Genomic DNA, 21,996 nt, shown 5'->3' with positions numbered 1-21,996 from the left:
ATAGGTTCATTAATAAATGTGTGCTTTCAGATTACATTCCATATAGGAAAAGTTTAAGATTCCTTTTCCTAAGTCTTTATATTATTTTATTTCTTTGGGATAAAAAGATAATGTTATCTAATTTCAAGTATTGTAAAGGTTATGCTATGTAAGGGCCTTTCGAAGGTGAAAGTTTAATACACTGATGTCAAACTAACCTTTAATTCTATGAATTACAGGTTTTGTTACACTTGTATTTTTGTAATCAACTTTTTAATAACTGTTTTTCATTGCATTTGAAGAATGAAAAATATGGAATAATTCACAAATTTTCATGTCATCCTTGTACAAGTGCCATGTTAATGTCTGTATTGTTGTAATTTGTGTAGACCTGCTGCTGAAGCATGGAGTATCCTCTAAATTTAAGTAGTTAACGATGTAATCTTTATACAGGCATACATCCTTGGTTGCCTATTTGTAACAAGGAACCTTTATTGTTACTAAAAATGCTATTGATCTTATTTCTCTAAATTTCTATGTATAGTGGAAAAAACTTATATTGTTTGGTCGATTGCTCATATTTGCAATTTTTTGTCAATGACTATTTTGTCGTTTTCATTTTAAATTTGATCATATTTTGAAGCCTTTATAGCTAAGTTCAAAGGTAATGGCTTTTCAAGTACTTATTTATCAACTGAGTTAGCTTTGTGGAGCTAATGGATTCAAAGTAAGCCTTGCTTAAGAGCTACTTCTAAACTTCTGCAGCTTAAAATTTTCTAAATGAGGTCTCAGTGGTACAAATGTCTTTCTGTCCCTTCACCCTTCTTCCATGTAGGAACAGACCAACCAGAATATCTTACCTGACAGCATAGATTGTCTTACTGGAACAAAACTAATCTTAGTTACAAGGGTTCATAGAGATATGAACACTTCAGACTTAATTCTTCAGAATAGAAGGTATTTTATCAAAATATAATTGTTTATTATTCCTATCATTTCAAAACTAGCTAAAGCCAAGAAGGTAAAAAAATGTTCATATTCATGTTTACCTAATATCCTGGCCTGTCTACCATCCAACCAGGCAGGAACTTGCACTACTGACTTTCTATCACCAAATATTTCCATAACTCCTGGAGAAGTCCATATGTTTTTCCTCGATATTAGGCCTTAAATTGGTAATGTTTTAATCAAAGTGTTTCCTCTTGCCTCCAGGCTGTAAATTTACAAATGGTAAAGTTTTAGGTCTAACTCTACCAAAAACTGAGGTAGAGATAATGGAATAATACTTTAAAACAGAGTTGCCTTTGATGCCCTAACCACAACGGAACATTGCATAACAATTTCTTCTATTATATATACATATATATTTTATATTTATATGTGCTGATCTTAAATTTCACACAGTGAATCTTACTAGAATTCATTGGTAATTTGACAAATAAATTTAAAATTATTCCCATAAATAGATTGGAACATAAATAATTAGGTTTAGAATATATATTAGAATATAAAAAGTATCAATGCAATGTCTTCGGTATAAACTTGTGATACCTTCTAAGTGTTCTTGGTCTTCTGAATTCACATAGTAAAAAAAAAAGCAGTATTGTTTTCCTCTAATCTAGAAGAGATTTTACACTGCTGATGTGTTTCTTGTGTTAACTTGCTAGTCCCAGAGTGTTTTTTTTCCATATTTCTGAAGCGTTCTTACTGATTATACCAAAATTTTTGCTGATATGATGCCTAAAAGCTATTATTCTTCTGCAGTACCCATGGGTATGAGGATATCAGGTCCCAGTTACCTGCATCATCAGATAACATGGGCAAGACTTCTCACCTTGGCCCATGCAACATGCTAAGAGAATGTAATTGAAGACCCATCTCATTTTCTCATTTCCTATAATATTTCAGTGCCCCAATTCCTTGCAGGAATTAGCAGTAAGCAATTGTGAAATGTAAGGCAACTTAAAATGAAAGATGAGATCACAAAATATGACAGAAAGTACTGTAGTTCAAACTTTCAATTTACAGATGACCAGCCCATATGAGTAAACAAAATCACAAATGTCACAAGATTATTTTTAATACCACTCTCCTAATGATGAATGGAAGATTTCAGTCCAGCATAGGTAGGCCGAAAAATAATTCCTGAATGTTAGATCCATAATTGTTCTACCAAGGCTAGGAAATCTTGACTTGGAGTTCAAATATAATTTCGAAAACCATTAATTGAGAAGACCCTTAGTACTTCAAAACACTGGTACTTCAGTAAAACTTGGTTCTGTAGTCTAAAAATGTTGTCATTCTCAAACCAATGATAACATACATTTAATCTCTTGAAAGTATATTCCTTTTCAAATAAACTTTTTATAATCATATTCACCAAAATAACACTTGACAAGTAGATGATAGTGACATTAAGTTTTTCAAGTGTAGGAATCAAGTTACAATAGAGTTGATTTGTTTACCCAGCACTAAGTTCAACCATTCATTAAAGTGTAGAAATAGTATCTCGCACCATTTGCGTTGTTCAGTAGGTGCCTTCCAGAAATGTGTTAAATACATCAGCCTCCCATAATTCAAACCCAAATATTAGCTAATAAAGTAAATTTCATCATATAAGAAGGTACATTTTAAAAAGTCACTAATAGTTGCCTTATCATGTGTTGCCTTATCATATATTTTCCCTATCTGTCTAACATAGTAAGAAATATGACTTTAAGTCTTGAATATGAGTACTGATCAGAGATGTGACAAACATAAAATCTGTCTTCTATTGCTATCATATTCCTCTACAGTAGTAAATTTTAGTTTTCTTCTTTTTCCAAAATTTATAGGTAGTAGAAAATATCATCCCATGTAAAATAAAATAATCACACACCATTGTACAAAGCCATTTATAAAAACTGGTAGTTAGCTATAAATTCTAAGTGATGTTTAAACTTTCTTGTTGACTAAAGATTAATCTTCCAAAACGATGAGAATAAAATCATGTCTTGGAGCTTCACGTCTCCAGTCTTGCAAATTGTTATTGCAGATGAATGAATTATGGAAATATAAGCTGACATCATTTCAAGTATATGTGGGATTGAAACTCCTTGGAATGTATTAACAGACAGTTTGGTGTAGGGGAGAATCTTGAACAGATTTGAATAGATTGTCAAAGGTTATAAATCACCTACATCAATTGCAAATATTTTCTTCTGTGAGTATTCTCTTTTTTGGGGGGGGTCCGGTCGTGGGGCCTGAACTCTGGGCCTGGACGCTGTCCCTCAGCTCTTCAGCTCAAGGCTAGCGGTCTACCACTTGAGCCACAACTCCACTTCCGGCTTTTTTCTTTTTGCTTATGTGATGCTGAGGAATCGAACCCAGGGCCTCAGGCATGCAAGGCAAGCGTTCTACCCCTGAGCCACTTTCCCAGCCCCCACTCTTTGAGTATTCTTTATCTGAACTGGTTACTCCAGTCCTGAGCTACACTTTATAGCTTGTGAAGATAGAATGGAAGAAACAAGGTCAAGATCCCATTACACCACTGGAGATAAAACAGTCCTGTATGGGTTCTCTCATCTTTCTTCACTACCTTCACTACTCTTTTCTCATACTTTTATTAAAGTAAGTGATTTTGAATTACATCTTCCCTTCTTTTTCAGAGAATTACTGTTTAGTAATTAAATGTCAATTCACAAATTTTGATGTCTTTTTTTAAAAGAACTTTGAATTTAAATTCCATTGCAACCTTGTTTCACACAGTGAGAGTATATTTCCTGGGTAAGGACAATTCTCAAGAGAACCTACAGGATTTACAGCAAGGTTTGTGAGGCTTGTTTGTTTACTGTGAAAATGAGCCATATTCACCCACATTGCTCCCTCTCAACTAAGTCTACACGGATTTCTTTGCATGAAAGCGTATTTTCCCAGACAATTTTAAATGTTCTTAATAGGCTAAGTTGTTAAAAAGTTTGAACAATTAAAATTTACCTGTCATAAATTTTAAAGCTCTTTTGAAATTCCTTTATCAGAATCGTGAATTCACCAATCATAATCCCGCCCTTACCAACAAAAAGAGTTAACATGTTGTTTTCATGATATAGTATCCATGAAATTACTATTTTCCAGTGCCTTTGTTATGCATATATATGACCATATAAGCTGATGCTGAGCAAAATGAACTCCAAGATATGGAAAAAGAAATATTTATTTGCAGTTGTTGTTTTTGATGAACTATGTGATTTCTATTTTCTTTGAGATTTTCCCCTAAGGTTTATCCTCTGCTGTGTTTGATTTTGGTACCCTGTGTATTTTCTATACATTTACCTTAATTAGTTAAGGGAACAGGAACAAAAAAAAAACGGTGAGGCAAAGGACAAAGAGCAAACCAATGCAATAGCAATTCTCACAAGACAATAAGTTGGAAATGTACATTACAACGTCTGAGGGGTATTGTGATGAAGGAAAAACTGTGAGAAAAATGAGAGAGGGGATAACAAGTTTGAAAAGTTATGTATTCAGTACCTTCCAATGGCTATAACCCCAGTGCACATCACTTTCACATTAAAATTAAATTTAAAAAATAAGCTGATGAAATAAAATTTCACTGTTTTGGTATAGTAAATATTATTCTTTATGAAGTAACTTTTTAAAAGTCAATATTATTTAGCATCTAATTTGAATTAATTACCTCTTCTTTATCAGAGGGTCATCAACTTGAATGATATCCAACTAGAAAAGTTTTTCACAATATACTTGCCAATATTTTGAAAATAGAATAAATTTTGTACTTTCTTATACTAAAAGAGAAAACAGTTTAATTCTATGGAAACCCATAACTTTTAAAAGTTAATAAGTTGTTAAGAGGACAGAATGTATGTGTTCTTCAAAATTCCTATGACTAATAACTACTCATTTTCAAATTCTGAACATTCCATTCCTGAGAGATTCAAAATATACCTGTTTGCATGTTATGTAATTCTGCAATAGGTGCATTTTCCAATGGGGTGTTACAGACTGAGAAGTGAACAGAAAAAGAGCCACATTCTGATAAAGGATAAAACTATGAAGCATGTTATAATTAATTCTTCAAGAGTAAGCAGTTGTTTGTCAGATTAAGCTATTATTTCTTGACCATCAATCACAAGATTTATGCCATAAAGTCATCCTAGACCACCAGTTTCCAACTTGTAGGGTGCACCTCAAAATTCCCTTAATTCACATCAAGAATAGCTTATCTCCATTGTGAAAATACACTGCACCTCTGCTAATGTGATGCCCTCCGTGTTCTGGAAAGAACACCACTATAAACTAGGTTGCATCATTTTTCCTCCACTGCTATTCTTGGAAATATTATTTATATTTATACTTTTTAAATATCATAGATAAAAGGATGCTACGATTGTACGATTACAGGTAAAAGCCTGTGAAGACTCAGGGTCTAGGTTGAAGGGGCAGAATGATGCAGGTTCCGGCCTCAGGATTATCTGAGGACTGTGTTTGAGTAATAGGAAAGTTCTTGGTATGACGGGCTAGAGAGGGAAAATGTTCTCTCTCCCTATCTCAAAACACATCACAGACTCCTGGGAGCTGAGGAAGTAGCTCTTCTGCTTGCTTAAGCATAGTTGAACAGCTGGTCAAGCATTTTCCTGAGATTGGACAAGTGGTTTGATCTTGATTTAAACTAATTTAGATAATAATATACCAAGACAGGGCTGGGAAGGTGGCTCACTGGTAGAGCGCTTGCCTTCCATGCATGAGGCCCTGAGTTCGATTCCTCAGCACCGCATAAGCAAAAAGAAAAAAGCCGGGCGTGGTGATGTCGCTCAAGTGGTAGAGCTCTAGCCTTGAGCTGAAGAGCTGAGGGAAAGCGCCCAGGCCCAGAGTTAAGGCCCCACGATCGGACCCCCCAAAAATAATAATATACCAAGGCATTGTCTCATAGGTCAAGTAAAAATGTATCTGTTGAAATTTTTGTGTCAATGTCTTCTGACCAAATCTTGGCCACGATCATGCTTGCCTGTCTTTAAATACCCACTAACAATAAAGCATACCATGGAGTGGCAATTGTTGTATGCACTCTGCATCCCCTGTGTCCTGGTGATTTCTTTACCCTTACCCAGGGACCCCAAGGCACTAGATGATACAACTGGCACCCAAACAGGGACCCTTCATTGTTGAATTCAGGAAGGGATATTCAGGTAAGTACCTTTAATTACAGGGTGATGGGAAAAGTTAAATCTACTCCGTACTTACATATGCTTAAACATTTACTTGGTGCTTATGGTCTAAATATTTCTTCTTCTGACATAGAAATGTGTATTAATGTAGTTAGGGAATGGAGTCCTTGGTTCCCCGATGAAGGAACATTAGATGTTGATAATTGGAAACGAGTAAAGAATAATGTAGAAAGAGCTGTTCAAGAAGGGGAAAAGATTCCTATTAGATTTTGGTCCACTTGGGCTATTTTACATACCCTTTTTGAAGCTTTGAATAAGGAAAGATTAATAGCAGACTTAAAGAAAGAGGCCACCCCTTCTATTGTAGGTTTACAATTGGAATCTGAGGTTAAGGACACAATAGATAAGGATGCATTGCAATTAACAGAGAAAAAAACAAGAGGTAAAAAAGGCTGAAAAGGAACAAACTGAAAGTGTAAATAAAATGTCTGAGCAAATGGAATTGATTTTATCAAAATTACAACATATGGAGTTGGAAATTAGCAGAGTGAAAGGAGAACCTGAAAATGTGAAAGTAAAGCAGCCTTCGGCTCCTTCACTGGCCGATGCAATTTTTACAGCATCATTCCCTCACAAAACAGAGGGCTCAGACCATGAGTTTGATGATGAAATGCCTATTTTTTCCTTATCCTGTAATTCGACCACCCCCTATGAATGGTATATCTCAACCAGTCAGATATGAAGGTGCTGCTGTTGATGATATTGGTAAACTGAAGAAGGTAGTGATGGTGTATGGTCCTTGTAAGGTCAGCTCCAGGATGGCGAGCTAACTCCACCCTCCTTGCAGCAAAGTCTCCACCCAGTACCTGCATTACCTAGGCAACTGGGACATCTGAAAGAGGTCACATCTGCATCCACTGAGGTCACATCTGAATTTGATGTGGCCACACCTCCTCTGCCCATACCCTAGATAAGGCCTAGCCCAGGCCCAGAGGCACTCTCCCGCTGCTCTTTTCTAGCTCTCTCACTGTTTTTTTCTAGCTCTCTGCTCTCTCTCTCTGTTCTCACTGTTCTTTTCTTCCTCTCTGTTCTCTCTCTGCTTTCCCAGTGTTCTTTTCTAGCTCTCTCTCTTCTCTTTCTTTCCTCTCTCTTTCCCAGCTCTCTCTTTCCTAGGCCTTTCCGAACCACGTGGAGTGCCAACCTTGCCTGGTCCCAGCAGGTCTACTGAATAAATCTACCCCTTACCTGAATACCACGTGCGTGGTGCTGTTCTTACTCAGCTACCTTTTATTAAAAACCTAACATAAATGGTGGCATGACTCGGATAAAGGGCTTAAAGTCATAATAGCTGGGATTTCTCTGTTTTTTTCCCTCTTTTTACTTTTTCTGTTTGTTTTTCCCTTTTTGCTCTGAGGAATACCCACAGTTCTGATGGCTTTTTGCCAACCCATCTGTCTGCTGAAGACACAGTGCATTGATACCATTGCTGGCCTTCACATCCTCATCCACACCACTTCTCTACTCTGGTGAGTGAAGCTACTCTATGGTTCTCTGTTGCTCTCTCTAGAGGGCTCTGGGGGGAGTCAAGACGCTTTGCCTCGTCAGCTCTCCTTCACTCACCAGACTGACTCTCCTACTCATTTAATGGGGTGCTGGGAATCAAGCCTGAGCCGTGAAACCCCATTGAAATGTCTCCTGCACTCCCTGGAAAGCTAGAGCGCCTCATTTTTATGCCATTCTCAGATGTAGACAGTTTTGGCTACTGCAATGGTAAATGGTCAGAATTCTGTTTATTTTCAGGCTCTCTTTGCTCTCTCTCTGCCATTCATGTCCAACTTTCCCTATCTCTCCCTTTCTTTTTTTACATTTTGGCTTGTGCCCTGAAGAGTGAGATGCAGGCTGGGTCCCACGGACCCCCTCTAGGTTCTCTCTCAAAGGCTAGCCAATTGTAGTCTTGGTCTATTTGTTCAGGGTGTCTTTGCATTTTGTTTTTTTCAGAAATTCGCCATCTTGAGTTTGCCATCTTGGCCACATGGTGGCTTAAGGTTTTGGCCCCATCTGGCCCTTAACCTTCCACCAAACTTACTACTCCATTCAGCTATTCTAAGATGCCTTGCTAGCAATTTGCTTTTTTCACAGGCCCTGGTAAATGAGGCCCAACCATGTGATGTGCTTTGTTAGCAAAGATGTCTAAACATTGTTTTCAAAATTTTAGGTTTTTTGTTTTGCCTTTTTTGTTTTGTGTTGTATATTCTACTGACTATATGTTTTTAAAATACTGGGCATATCTGTGCTAAAATTCTCATCACATCTAATGAGTTTTGTCATTTCAGAATATTTGTTGGCAATTCTTGATAAGCCTTTTTGTTTTGTGTTGTGTATTCTACTGACTACATGGTTCTAAAATACTAGGCATATGTGTGCTGAAATTCTCATCACATCTAATGAGTTTTGTCATTTCAGAATATTTGTCTGTCAATTCTTGATAAGAACCAGGTAAGCTGTACTTATTCTACTGGATCTCCTTGTTGCTTTAATTGGAAATAATAAAGGGCTTTTGTGGCAAAGATTGCAGTTTAAAGACAGCCCGGGCTGAAAAATCCCTAAGACTCCATCTCCCAACTAACCTGCAAAGAGCCCGGCTGCAAGCATGGCTCAAGACTCTTATCTCTAAGCAGCCAAACACTGGAAGTGCTATTGTAAATCCAAGTGGTAGAGTACTAGCCTTGAGAAGAAGTGCTGAGGGACCATGCCCAGCCCTTGAGTTCCAACCTCCTTGAATACCAACTGGGACAAGCCATCACAGCAATGAGCAGTTAGACACAGCCAGTCTGGGGAACAAGGGAACATGGAGAGGAGTAAGAGGAGATGACACATCAGCTACTTTGTGCCTGCCCTTTCAAAATTAACCAGAGCCAGGAGGTCAGTGGAAGTAAGAAGCCTGCCCATCCAATGTCTATACCTCAATATGTATTAACTGAACAGGAATTTATATTCTTGCCTTTGTCACCTGACTTCTCTACCTAGTCACCAGATATCAGAAGTAGCTAGGGACATTTCTACAACATTCTCAGCCCCAAGTCCTTCCTCTTGCCATTTATTTGCTCTCTAGTATTTTTTTCCAGCCACTCAACGCTCATGAGACTTCTCCAGACTTCATCTAAGGACTCATGCCACCAAGGGACCACTGCTGCTCACTGCCTTCTCTGGGAGGGGACCAAATTCCAGCCTTTTACCCCTATTGTCGACCCCCTCTTGTCAGCAGGAAGTAGCCAGAAATAATCCACACCCTATTTTATGATTATTAAAAGCCTGGAATGTAAGGTCTGCTCCAGGATGGCGAAAGACTCCACCCTCCTTGCAGCAAAGTCTCCACCCAGTACCTGCGTTACATAGGCAACTGGGACACCTGAAAGAGGTCACATCTGCATCCACTGAGGTCACATCTGAATTTGATGTGGCCACAACTTTCTCTGCCCATACCCTAGATAAAGGCCTAGCCCAGGCCCAGAGGCGCTCTCTCGCTGCTCTTTTCTAGCTCTCAGTGTCGTATGGTACTATAATATCAGAAGACGGACAGACAGCTGTCCTTAAACATTATATTATGGAAGTTCCAGTTAACATAATTGGTAGAGATGTACTGGAACAATGGGGAGCTCATATTCAATTTTAACATTTTTAGATGGAGCCCATTGAGATATTATGGAAATCTGAGTAACTTCTTTGGATTCAACAATGTCCTTTATCTAAAGAAAAATTAGAAGCAACTCATCAATTAGTTGAAGAACAGTTAACCAAAGGACATATTGAGCCGTCTATGTCACCATGGAATTTTACAATATTTGTTATTAAAAAGAAGTCAGGGAAATGAAGATTGCGGACTGATTTACAAGGAGGTAAAGCATCCATGTACCCTACGGGGGCTTTTCAACCTGGTATACTGTTGCCTGCCATGCTTCGTAAAAGTTGGCCAATAGTAGTAATAGATTTACAACATTGCTTTTTTACCATTCCTGTACATGTAAAAGATTATAAAAGATTTGCCTTTTCTTTATGACAAATAAATCATCAAACCCCTCATCAGCACTTCCAATGGAAGGTGTTGCCCCAAGGAATGATGAATTCTCCAACTATGTGTCAGATATATGTTGATAAGGCCTTAAAAACTGTTAAACAAAAATGGCCTCACATTTATATTTTTCATTATATGGATGATATTTTATTTGCAGGACCAAATGTGACAGAATTAGAAATGGTGTTACAGTGTTTACCCTCTATATTTAAAGATTTTGTAGTAATAATAGTACCTGAAAAAATACAAAAAGATATGGAGGTAAAATATTTAGGATTTTTTTTTTGTTTTTTTGTTTTTTTTTATTGTGAAAATATGGTACATGGGCAAGAGAGTGAGTATATTTCTTATCAAGCATTGTAGCCTCCTCCTTAGTTAACCCTTCCCATCCCTTCCCATCTTCCCTCCCCCCCACCAAATCCCCGCCCAAGATGTAAAGTTCGTTTTCGACTTGACAACTTGTACTTCTCATTGTTGCAACAGTTCCAAATGTATCCTTATTTAAATGACTTGTTTTTCCCCTTCCATTCGACAAATTATACCGACATCAAATACAGTGAAAGCAGGGGTTATACAGTGGGGGAGTGACATACAAAGCAACAAAGAAATAATCTTATAAATACGTTAGAAACAAATGCATGAAAGAAAAAAAACATTTAAATACATATCTTAGGATTCATTTTTCTAACATCACCTTGTCTGACCTTTTCTGCTTGACTCATACATATACTAGATATTGCAAATAAGGGAAATCATGGGACGTATGTTTCTTTGGGCTTGGCTTACTTCACTGAATATAATTTTTTTCCAAGTCTTTCCATTTCCTAACAAATGGGGGCAATGTCATCCTCCATGCTCCTGGATTGGAAAGATTAACATCCTGAAAATGACAATACTTCCCAAGGCTATCTACAAATTCAATGTGATACCTATCAAAATTCCAACGTCATTCTTCAAGGAAATAGAAGAGGAAATCCAAAAATTCATATGGAACAATGAAAGACCCAGAATAGCAAAAACGCTCCTCAACAGAAAGAACACTGCTGGAGGAATATCAATACCAAATTTCAAATTCTACTATAAAGCCATTGAAATCAAAACAGATTGGTACTGGCACAAGAACAGACCTCAGGACCAATGGAATAGAATTGACAACCCAGAAATGAACCTAGAGACATACAGCCATCTAAACTTTGATAAGGGTGCTAAAAAAATAGAATGGAAGAAAGACAGCCTCTTCAGTAAATGGTGCTGGAAAAATTGGTTTACTATATGTAGAAAAATTAAAGCTACATCCTTATATATCACCCTGCAAAAGAATCAACTCAAAATGGATCAAAGACCTCGGCGTCAAAGCACACATTCTGAAAACATTACAGGATGGAATAGGAGAAACCCTAGGTCTCCTTGGCGCAGGCCGAATTTTTCATAATAGAGACCCGGAAACAGAAAAAAATCAAAGAATGGTTCAACAAATGGGATTGCATGAAGTTGCAGAGCTTCTGCATGGCAAAGGACATAGCTATCAAGATCAATAGAAAGCCCACGGATTGCGAGAAGACCTTCACTAGCCATACAATGGACAAGGGTCTCATATTTAAAATATACTTGGAACTCAAAAAATTAAATCCCCCAACAACAAATCCTCAGAGAAACAACTGCCCAATAAATAAGTGGGCTAATTACTTAAAGAGAAACTTCTCTGAAGAAGAAAGAAGGATGGCCAATAGACACATGAAGAAATGCTCAACCTCCCTAGCCATAAAAGAAATGCAAATCCAAACAACATTGAGATACCACCTCACCCCAGTTAGAATGGCTAAAATCAAGAACTCTAATAACAACAGATGCTGGAGGGGATGTGGACAGAAGGGAGCCTTACTTCATTGTTGGTGGGAGTGTAAACTTGTTCAACCACTTTGGAAAGTAATATGGAGTTTCCTCAAAAGACTCCACATCGAGCTCCTCTATGACTCAGCAATCCCACTTTTGGGCATTTACCCAAATGTTTACAAATAAGACCACATTAAAGCTACCAGCAGAACTATGTTTATTGCAGCATTATTTACCATAGCTAAGATCTGGAACCAACCCAGATGCCCTTCAGTAGATGAATGGATCAAGAAAATGTGGTATATATACACAATGGAATTCTATGTCTCCATCACGATATGTTGTTTGTAGAAAAACAGTGACACCTCAAAAAATATCTTTACGACGTGATCAATTACATACGTTAAATGATTTTCAAGTTCCCAGGAGATATTATTTGCCTTAGGAATTCCTACTTACCAATTACATAATTTGCTTTCATTGTTACAATTGCAGCCTGATTTACATAGCAAAAAAACTTTAACTAAGGAAGATGAAAGAGAAGTACAATTTGTAGAACAGAGAATTAAAAAAATGTTTTTACATCGAGTAACGCTCAATCAACTCATAAATGTATGTATTTTAGATACATGGAAATACCCAACAAGAATTATTCGACAAAATGAGATGCCATTAGAATGGATTTATACACAGCATAGATTTACAAACAATATTATGCCTTATGAACAACAGTTGGCAGTTATTATTCAACAGGTCAGGCAACGGGTATTTACCATATCAGGGTATGATTTATTTGAAATTATCTTTCCTTTGCCAAAATTCCAACTAAAATATTTGTTAAACCTCTCTGAAACGCTACAAATAGCATTAGTAAATTGTACTGGGCAATTTTCCTATCATTTTCCCAAAGGTAGATTGTGGGATTGCTTGCATAAACAACAACTTGTCATTAATAATATAATTACCAAGGCCCCTATTTCCACTGCTCTTACCGTTTTTACAGATGGCTCCAAAACAAAAAGTGCTACTGGACAACAAATAAATATTGGGTACAAACAACTTCTTAAGCCTCAGTTCAACAAAATGAACTTTTTGCTATTATTAAGATGTTACAAGGTTTTGTGGGAGATGTTAATATTGTTACTGATTCTGCCTATGCTGTAGGAGTTGTGACTAATATCACTGGAGTTACACATTCATCTAAACCCCAGCTAAACCAACTATTTAAACAATTACAAGCTTTACTACAACAACGTAATGCCAAAGTGTTTGTAACTCACATCAGAGCTCACTCTTCGTTACCTGCTACCTTGTATATGGCAATAATAAGGTTGATAAATTAGTTTTGCTTCTGCTAAACAGGATCATGCTCATTTACATACAAATGCTAGCCATTTACATATACATTATAAAATACCTTATTCTCAAGCTAAACAAATTATAAAAAGGTGTCCTATCTGCAGACCAATGCATTTGAGAGTTGTACCTGCTGGAGTAAATCCTCGTGGATTACAACCTAATCAGCTCTGGCAAATGGATATAATCCATGTATAAGTCTTTGGCCGTTTTTCCTTTGTACATGTTACAATACATACGTATACCAAATTTGTTTGGGCTTCTGCCCTTATGGGAGAAACTGTTAACCACGAAATAGAACACTTATTGGAAGCTTTTGCCATTATGGGAGTGCCTGCCAAAATAAAGACTGATAATGGACCAGCCTATAAAAGTATCAGATTTAAAAGATTTTGTGAACTTTATGATGTGGTACATATTACAGGAATAGAATACAACTCCCAAGGACAAGCCATTATTGAACGAGTTCATGGCATACTAAAACAACAAATTAAAAAATTAAAAAGGAGGAAAAGGTTGGATGAGGGTATGGATATTTTGTGGATATCCATGCAAAATACTAAAATCATTTTATATCAAGCTCTTTATGTTCTTAAAATTTTAAACTTACCACAAGGAGATATTTTAACTAGAGCTGAGCGCTATTTTGAACAATTATAAGAAAAACCTTATTTAAATGCTTCTGTATGGATTAATATTGCATTGGATGCAGAATGGCAACTAGGAACATTATGACATAAGGGGCGAGGATAGGGTTTTGTGTCTACACAGGATAGCAAACAATACTAGCTTCCTGCCTGATGGATACAGATGCGGTCCAGTGAGGACAGCCCTGTATCCTTCAAGGAATCAGCCACCAGTTGCGGAAAAAGAACCCTTAGATATGTACTTTAATGTTTTTTTCTTTCAAGCATGTGTTTCTAACGCATTTATAAGATTATTTCTTTGTTGCTATGTATGTCCCTCCTCCACAGTATAACCCCTGCTTTCACTATATTTGATTTCACTATGACTTGTGGAGGAGATGGGGAAAAACAAGTCGTTTAAGGATACAGGTGGACCTGTTGCAACAATGAGAAGTACAAGTTGTCATGTCCAAATCGAGCTTTACAACATCGATGCAGGGGGGCGGGGCGGGGGGGGGGAGAAGGATTGGGACGGGGGGGGGGGGAGGCTGGGAAGGGATGTGAAGGGTAAACAAAGGAGGAGGCTGCAATGCTTGATAAGAAATGTACACATTATCCTGCCCATGTAATTGTAACCCCTCTGTACAGTATGTTCACAAATAAAATAAAATAAAAAATAAAAAAAAAGAAATCCCCACTGCCCATCTGGGGGCAGCTTCAAAAGTTGACTGGAGAAGGACAAAAGATGTTACAATTCAATGGTGAACCTGTCACTGCTGAGAACTTGTTCCTGGCCATGTGTGCCCTGCTTACTGTAAACTCTGTCCATGCTAATGCTAATGTAAGTTATTGAGCCTTTGTTCCTAACCCTCCTTTATTGGAACCTGTTGTTTGGGGATATAACCGTCTATACTCTTCCTGCTGTTTTATCTCCTCCTTGGAATAATTTCATATTTTGCAATAAGGATGATGGTAGCTTTTTAAATTTTACTTACTATACTCATTCCTTGCCTGTTGTCTGGGGCCTCCTCCATGTTTAGTAATGAATTGGCAACATTGGGTTTTACCTTGGAAACGCACTTCCAATTCTAAAACACAGTTTCAGCAATTAACTTCTTGGCCATTAATAGTAGCTGGGAAAGTGTCACTGATGGCGAGTTATCCTTACCTATGTGCCCTGATGTTACTTATATTGATTTAAAATATCAGCCTTTTGTGTGGCAAGAGTGTAGAGGAACATTTGGAAAAATGTTCAATAATTTTATTAATTGAGGACCTTTTGGACAGTTTATTAACACATGTTCAGAATGGAATATTACCAGATGTGACTTATCAAATGTTACTAGGATGCCGGAAGCCATTAATGGATCGCTTACTGGAGTTCGATTTATGGCCTGGGGAGATGGAGGCATTGCAGATGCTCTATGGGCTTTCATGGCTGCACCCACTGCTGTTCAGACTCATCTTTGGAAGGTCGCAGCGGCGCTGAAACCCATGATGCTATCAAATGGATCGTTTTCAGGGACGGCGAACTCTGCCTCCACTTATAATTTTACTTTGTACAAATCTTATGATGCAACTGCTTGTGTAGCTCTGCCTTATGCACTTTTAGTGGGAAAATTTACATTTTCTCCTACTATTTCTTGTTTTAATTAATTGTCGCCTGTGTTCTTGCATTAAATCCTCTCTTAATTTTAATGACAGTATAGTATTATGATATTACAACAAAGAACTCATATTTGGCTACCTGTTTAATTAGGAAGAGAATGGTCCCAAAATCCTTTGGATAGTGTTGTTATTGAATTTTTTACCAAACTACTAAAATGTACAAAGCGCATGATTGGAGCCATTGTAGCTGTGATCTTAAGCTTAATTGCTACTACCACTGTTGCTGCCGTGTCTGGAATTGCCTTACACACTTCCTTACAAATTAGCACTTTGTGGAAGAATGGCACCGGGATTCACATGAATTGTGGGTCTCCCAGGTAGAAATTGATGCTCTATTACAAACAGATATTAATATTCTTAAACAGACAGTGGGATGGTTAGGACACAAGTTATTGGTTGTGGAAAAACAGTTATTGTTAAAATGTAATTGGAATTTTACTACCTTTTGCATTACTAATGTAAAATATAATAAATCTATACATGATTAGAATGTAATACAGCAGTATTTATCTGGAAATTCTACTGCTGCTCAATTGATTCCTCAGTTACAATTTAATGTACATGAGAAATTTGGTAAACAATTCACAAATGATGATGCTTCTAATATCGCTGATGCACTTATTAAACAATTGGAAGGGTTGGAAAAGTTATGTATTCAGTACCTTCCAATGGCTATAACCCCAGTGCACATCACTTTCACATTAAAATTAAATTTAAAAAATAAGCTGATGAAATAAAATTTCACTGTTTTGGTATAGTAAATATTATTCTTTATGTAGTAACTTTTTAAAAATCAGTATTATTTAGCATCTAATTTGAATTAATTACCTCTTCTTTATCAGAGGGTCATCAACTTGAATGATATCCAACTAGAAAAGTTTTTCACAATATACTTGCCAATATTTTGAAAATAGAATAAATTTTGTACTTTCTTATACTAAAAGAGAAAACAGTTTAATTCTATGGAAACCCATAACTTTTAAAAGTTAATAAGTTGTTAAGAGGACAGAATGTATGTGTTCTTCAAAATTCCTATGACTAATAACTACTCATTTTCAAATTCTGAACATTCCATTCCTGAGAGATTCAAAATATACCTGTTTGCATGTTATGTAATTCTGCAATAGGTGCATTTTCCAATGGGGTGTTACAGACTGAGAAGTGAACAGAAAAAGAGCCACATTCTGATAAAGGATAAAACTATGAAGCATGTTATAATTAATTCTTCAAGAGTAAGCAGTTGTTTGTCAGATTAAGCTATTATTTCTTGACCATCAATCACAAGATTTATGCCATAAAGTCATCCTAGACCACCAGTTTCCAACTTGTAGGGTGCACCTCAAAATTCCCTTAATTCACATCAAGAATAGCTTATCTCCATTGTGAAAATACACTGCACCTCTGCTAATGTGATGCCCTCCGTGTTCTGGAAAGAACACCACTATAAACTGGGTTGCATCATTTTTCCTCCACTGGTATTCTTGGAAATATTGTTTATATTTATACTTTTTAAATATCATAGATAATAAGGATGCTAAGATTGTAAGATTACAGTTAAAAGCCTGTGAAGACTCAGGGTCTAGGTTGAAGGGGCAGAGTGATACAGGCTCCGGCCTCAGGATTATCTGAAGACCGAGTTTGAGTATTAGGAAAGCTCTTGGCATGCCGGGCTAGAGAGGGAAAATGTTCTCTCTCCTATCTCAAAACACATGTCACAGACTCCTGGGAGCTGAGGAAGTAACTCTTTTTCTTACTTAATCATAGATGAACAGCTAGTCAAGCATTTTCCTGACTGGTTTGAGCTTGCACTAAAATAGTTTACATAATAATATACCAAGTCATTGTCTCATAGGTCAAGTAAAAATGTACTTGTTGAAATTTTTGTGTCAATGTCTTCTGATTAAATTTTGGCAAAGATCATGCTTGCTTGTCGTTAAATACCACTAACAATAAAGCACAGCATGTAGTGGCAATTGCTGTTTGCACTCTGCATTCCCAGTGTCCTGGTGATTTCGTTACCCTTACCCAGGGACCCCAATGCACTAGACATTGGCAAAGGCCCACCCAGGCAGGAAGGTTCTCTAGATTCTAATCTCCAATAAAGTTCTTAGGAAAAGCCAGACACAAGTGAGCTGAGGTTGAAGTGGTAGGGCACGGGCCTTGAGCATAAACAGGCTCAGAGACAGTGTCCAGTCCCCGAGTTCAAGCCCTAGGACAAACAAATAAAACAAAAACGAAAATAAAACAAATCCCAAACCTAGCATTTTTCTCACTGTATACAGAGGCACGTAATTAAGGAAATTGCTTCCTGTCTTACATACAGGTAGAAGAAAGAAGATGTCACACAATTATTCTCTTCATACCATGTTATACCAAAGCCTCAAAAAATCGCCCTTTTTCTAAATTTATAAATTAATATCATCCATTTTTTGCCAACTCTGTCTACATTATTCACATTATCATTCACATTATCATTTTATACATGAAGTTTTGGAATTATCTACTAACTGAGTTCTAATTATAACTCTCATGAAAGAATATTCTAGGCAAATAGCATGCAAGAAACATTTGTAAATTTGTCAATTAAACCCTCTACTTAAAAAGGATTTTGTAGTATCTGATAGAATATGAAATTACAAACAAAACCAAAACATTTATTTTGAATCTAAACTCTAATTTAGCAAGATCTACATAGTGCTACATTAGATTAACTTTGCTATTTTTCCAAGCTTAAGCTTTTGTAATCCTTCTTCCTTTCCTTGGAATCTATCAGAATGATGATCACTTACTTTTTCACATTTTGGATGGGAATCATGAGCCATTTTGCATCTAAGAAGGTTCATGAATGAAGAGAAAATTTCAAACACAACTGAGGATTATATATGAGTTGCATTTCAATAGGAAACATGACTTCTCAAAACATAATGACAAAATTAGCCCAAACTTACTACTTTGTATTCATTTCTTGTTTGGTTTGTTTTATTAAGACAAAATTATACTACCTGGTCCAGGGAAGGTATCACTGTGTAATTCCACTATCTAATCTCCTGTCTTAGTCTGAGTGCTAGAATTCTAGCCTTGTATCAAATTGCCCCCCCCATAGTTTCTTGGTTTATTTAATCTAGATACAGACTAGCAATTCTGAATTTCTCCAGTAATATTATCCACTATACTGCTCAGAGTGTTCTTGTACTCTTTTCAAAGATGTTCTAACATTTGACACAGGATTTGAACATTTTCAAATGCACCTGAAGGAGTCTCTGATACATTCCTCCATGGACCTGATGACATTAATAATGATTACTTGACTCTATTACTATCTCTGGTCTCTATCTATGTAATATTCTTAAACTTTTTGAAGAAGGTTCACTTGAGGACTTTCTAACATTAAAAATTATCATTTGATTCTAGTCTTACTCGGGACATATTTTCTATTGTTTTCTAAATTTTTCCACATATTCTGAGAGTTGCTTAATATGTGTATTTGTGTGTGCACATATAAGTGTCTCTGTATATATGTGTATGATTGTATGTATGTATGCAAAAGCCTCAAGATCTTATTCAGCAATCTTGCTCATGACTGGTATTCCAATACTTGAGCCATTCTTCCAATCCAGCTTTTGTTATAGTTTTTCAAAGACTGTTCTGCCCAGGCTGGATGCAAACTGACCTTCCCAGACACCTTTACATTCTTAGGTTTTATTTCTCCAGGAGTATCAACTTTTAAATTACAAACATTTTCGTGAGTGTAAAGGCTAAGCTGTAGCCTAGATTTTTAACTTAAGAATTCATATAAAGATACATGAGCATGCACATTATATATGCTGTGTGTACACTGTTAGAAGTGTGATCCTATGCTGGATGGTGGTGAGATCTTCAGATAGGGTTCAAAGCCAGGCCGGGCAGGAAATCCCGGAGACTCTTTTTCCAATTAACTACAAGAAAACTGAAAGTGGCACTGTGGCTCAAGTATAGAGTATTAGCCTTGAGCTGAATAGCAGAGGGACAGCTCCCAGGACCAGTGTTCAATTGCCAAGACCACCACCAACAGAAAATACATAAGTAAAGGAAAGAAAATAAATGTGATCTTATCCACCAGTTCATGGCTAGTATAATCCCTGCTCTCTCAGGATGGACTTTTTTTTCCAATTAAGTCCATGCTCTTATATCTGAGTTGCATTGGAAAGAGAATTATGCTTCCATTCTACTGTCTACAAAGTTGCGTGATTAGCAAGCGTGATTTAGAAAGGGAGTGGCCTTATACTTCCTGTTACACGTACGTGTAATTCTTTCTCTATATCACTCTCAAATCTACATACTGGACATGGCTTTATTGTTTCAACGTGGTATTATTTGTAGAATCTTCTATAGTGCATTGAACACTTATACTTAAACACAAAACTTCTCTTTCTCCTATTATTGCTATTGTTTCCTTACTGTTATCTCATGAACAGTTGGAAAATAATGCGCAGCACATACACTCACAAAAAAATGATCTGAGAACCTTCTTCCCATTTAAAATTCACCTTAATTTATAGAGAACTTACAAAGTTTAAACTCAATATACTCATGGAAAATGTATTTAAAAGCAATATAAATTTCATATTTTCTCTTTACTAAGCTGTCTCTGAAACACGTGTAACCTCAGATCAGGGTGTCCTTGTGTTATTTCGGTGAAGCAAGAAAACATTCATTATACCTCAGGCAGCACCGTAGATTGTTCCTGGAAGTAACTGCTACTGGATGTGGAAACTGACCCCAGGAGAGGAATGGAACATAGAGGATTGACAAAGTTCAAGTTAACTTGTGCTTTCCTTTTTACTGTACAAGAAAATCCCAAGGCTTGAAGGAAACTCTGTCTCCGACTTTTTCGTGTGTGTTTTTACTCATATATAACTTTTCTGTAAACTTCTAATTGAGAATATTACAAAAAGAAATAATGTGCCATTTTAAGGCCAGCATAGAACAAAAAGAAATAACGTTGTTTTAAACATGTTCTACTGCAGGGACTGGTAAGTTGCCTTAGTGGTAGAGCACTTGCCTTGCATGCATGAGGCCCAGGTTTGATTCGTCAGCACTATATAAGCAAAAATTAAGCCAGAAGTGGTGCTGTGGCTCAAGTTGTAGAGCGCTAACCTTGAATTGAAGAGCTGAGGGACAACGCTCAGGCCCAGAGTTCAGGCCCACGACTGGACCCCCCCAAAACTGTTCTACTGCTAAGAAACAAAGACATGGAGGTTTTAAAGTCTCTTGTCGCTGGTATTTTCATTTTCACCCCTGAGATGATTTTCTTGTTTCAGGACTCAGTTATCATTTCCTTTAATTTGGTCCGAAATTCTCCATAGCAATAAGGATTTCAAAAAAGCATCCAGTGAGTATGATCAGCAAAAGGAACCTCTTCTCAGACCAGTACTCCTTTAAGGAAATATTTGTTTTTTTTTTGTTTGCTTGTTTTTTTACTTTGTGTTGGTTATGGGGCTTGAACTCATAGGCTGGATCCTGTCCCTGAACAGTTTTGTTTCCTGCTAACCTGCCCCCAAAGCTAGTACTGTACTGCTTGAACCAAAAATCTACTTGTGGCTTTTTTTGCTGTGTAATTACAGATAAGAGTTTGACAGACTATCCTGCCAGGGTTGGATTCGAACTAAGATAGTAAGAAAGCCAAGCGACATCAACTGTATAGACGTCTCTCTTCAAAGAAGAAATATTAGATGTTTATTGTAAAGCTAATATTTGACATTTTTTTTCTTTTTTTATTGTGAGAATACCTTACAGAGCAGTTACAATTAAATGGGCAAGATAACGTGTACATTTCTTATCACGCATTGTTGCCTCTTCTTTTTTTCCCCTTCCCAGCCCTTCCCATACTCCCCCTCTCTCCCCATACCATCCTCCCCCCCAACAAAGTTGTAAATTTCGTTTTTTGACATAAGGACTTGTACATCTCATTGTTGTAATGGGTCCACCTGTATCCCTAAACGATTTGTTTTTAGAGAATATGTCCAACACAGATTCCATAACATAACTCACCAAATGTAGGTGCACTGAATCATTTTGGAATTAATTTTTTTGCTTGGGAAGATTATTGATCTTGTCATTCCTTCTGGGGAAACTTAAAGTCATATTTTGCCTTTTTGTTGGTTGTGGGGTTTGAATCTGATCCTGGGCACTCTCCCTCCGCTCTTCAGTTCAAGTTGAGCACACTAACACTTTAGCTACAGCACCACTTCCGGGTTTCTGGTGGTTAATTGAAGATTAGTGTCTCATGGGCTTTCCTGACAAGGCTGGCTTTGAACCA

The 21,996-nt window shown here is 37.0% G+C and overlaps 1 pseudogene; it reads right to left on the bottom strand.

Annotated features, from left to right (window-relative positions):
* Positions 1-285: 285 nt before the first annotated feature.
* On the bottom strand, positions 286-385 carry LOC138810476 (U6 spliceosomal RNA; annotated as a pseudogene).
* Between the last annotated feature and the right edge of the window lie 21,611 nt (positions 386-21,996).

The sequence above is a fragment of the Dipodomys merriami genome, unplaced genomic scaffold (assembly GCF_024711535.1).
Source record: "Dipodomys merriami isolate MVZ:Mamm:240054 unplaced genomic scaffold, mDipMer1.0.p SCAF_1035, whole genome shotgun sequence".
Classification (NCBI taxonomy): domain Eukaryota; kingdom Metazoa; phylum Chordata; class Mammalia; order Rodentia; family Heteromyidae; genus Dipodomys; species Dipodomys merriami.
The sequence above is the reverse complement of the archived record's forward strand: the minus strand, read 5'-3'. Positions and strand labels throughout refer to the sequence as shown.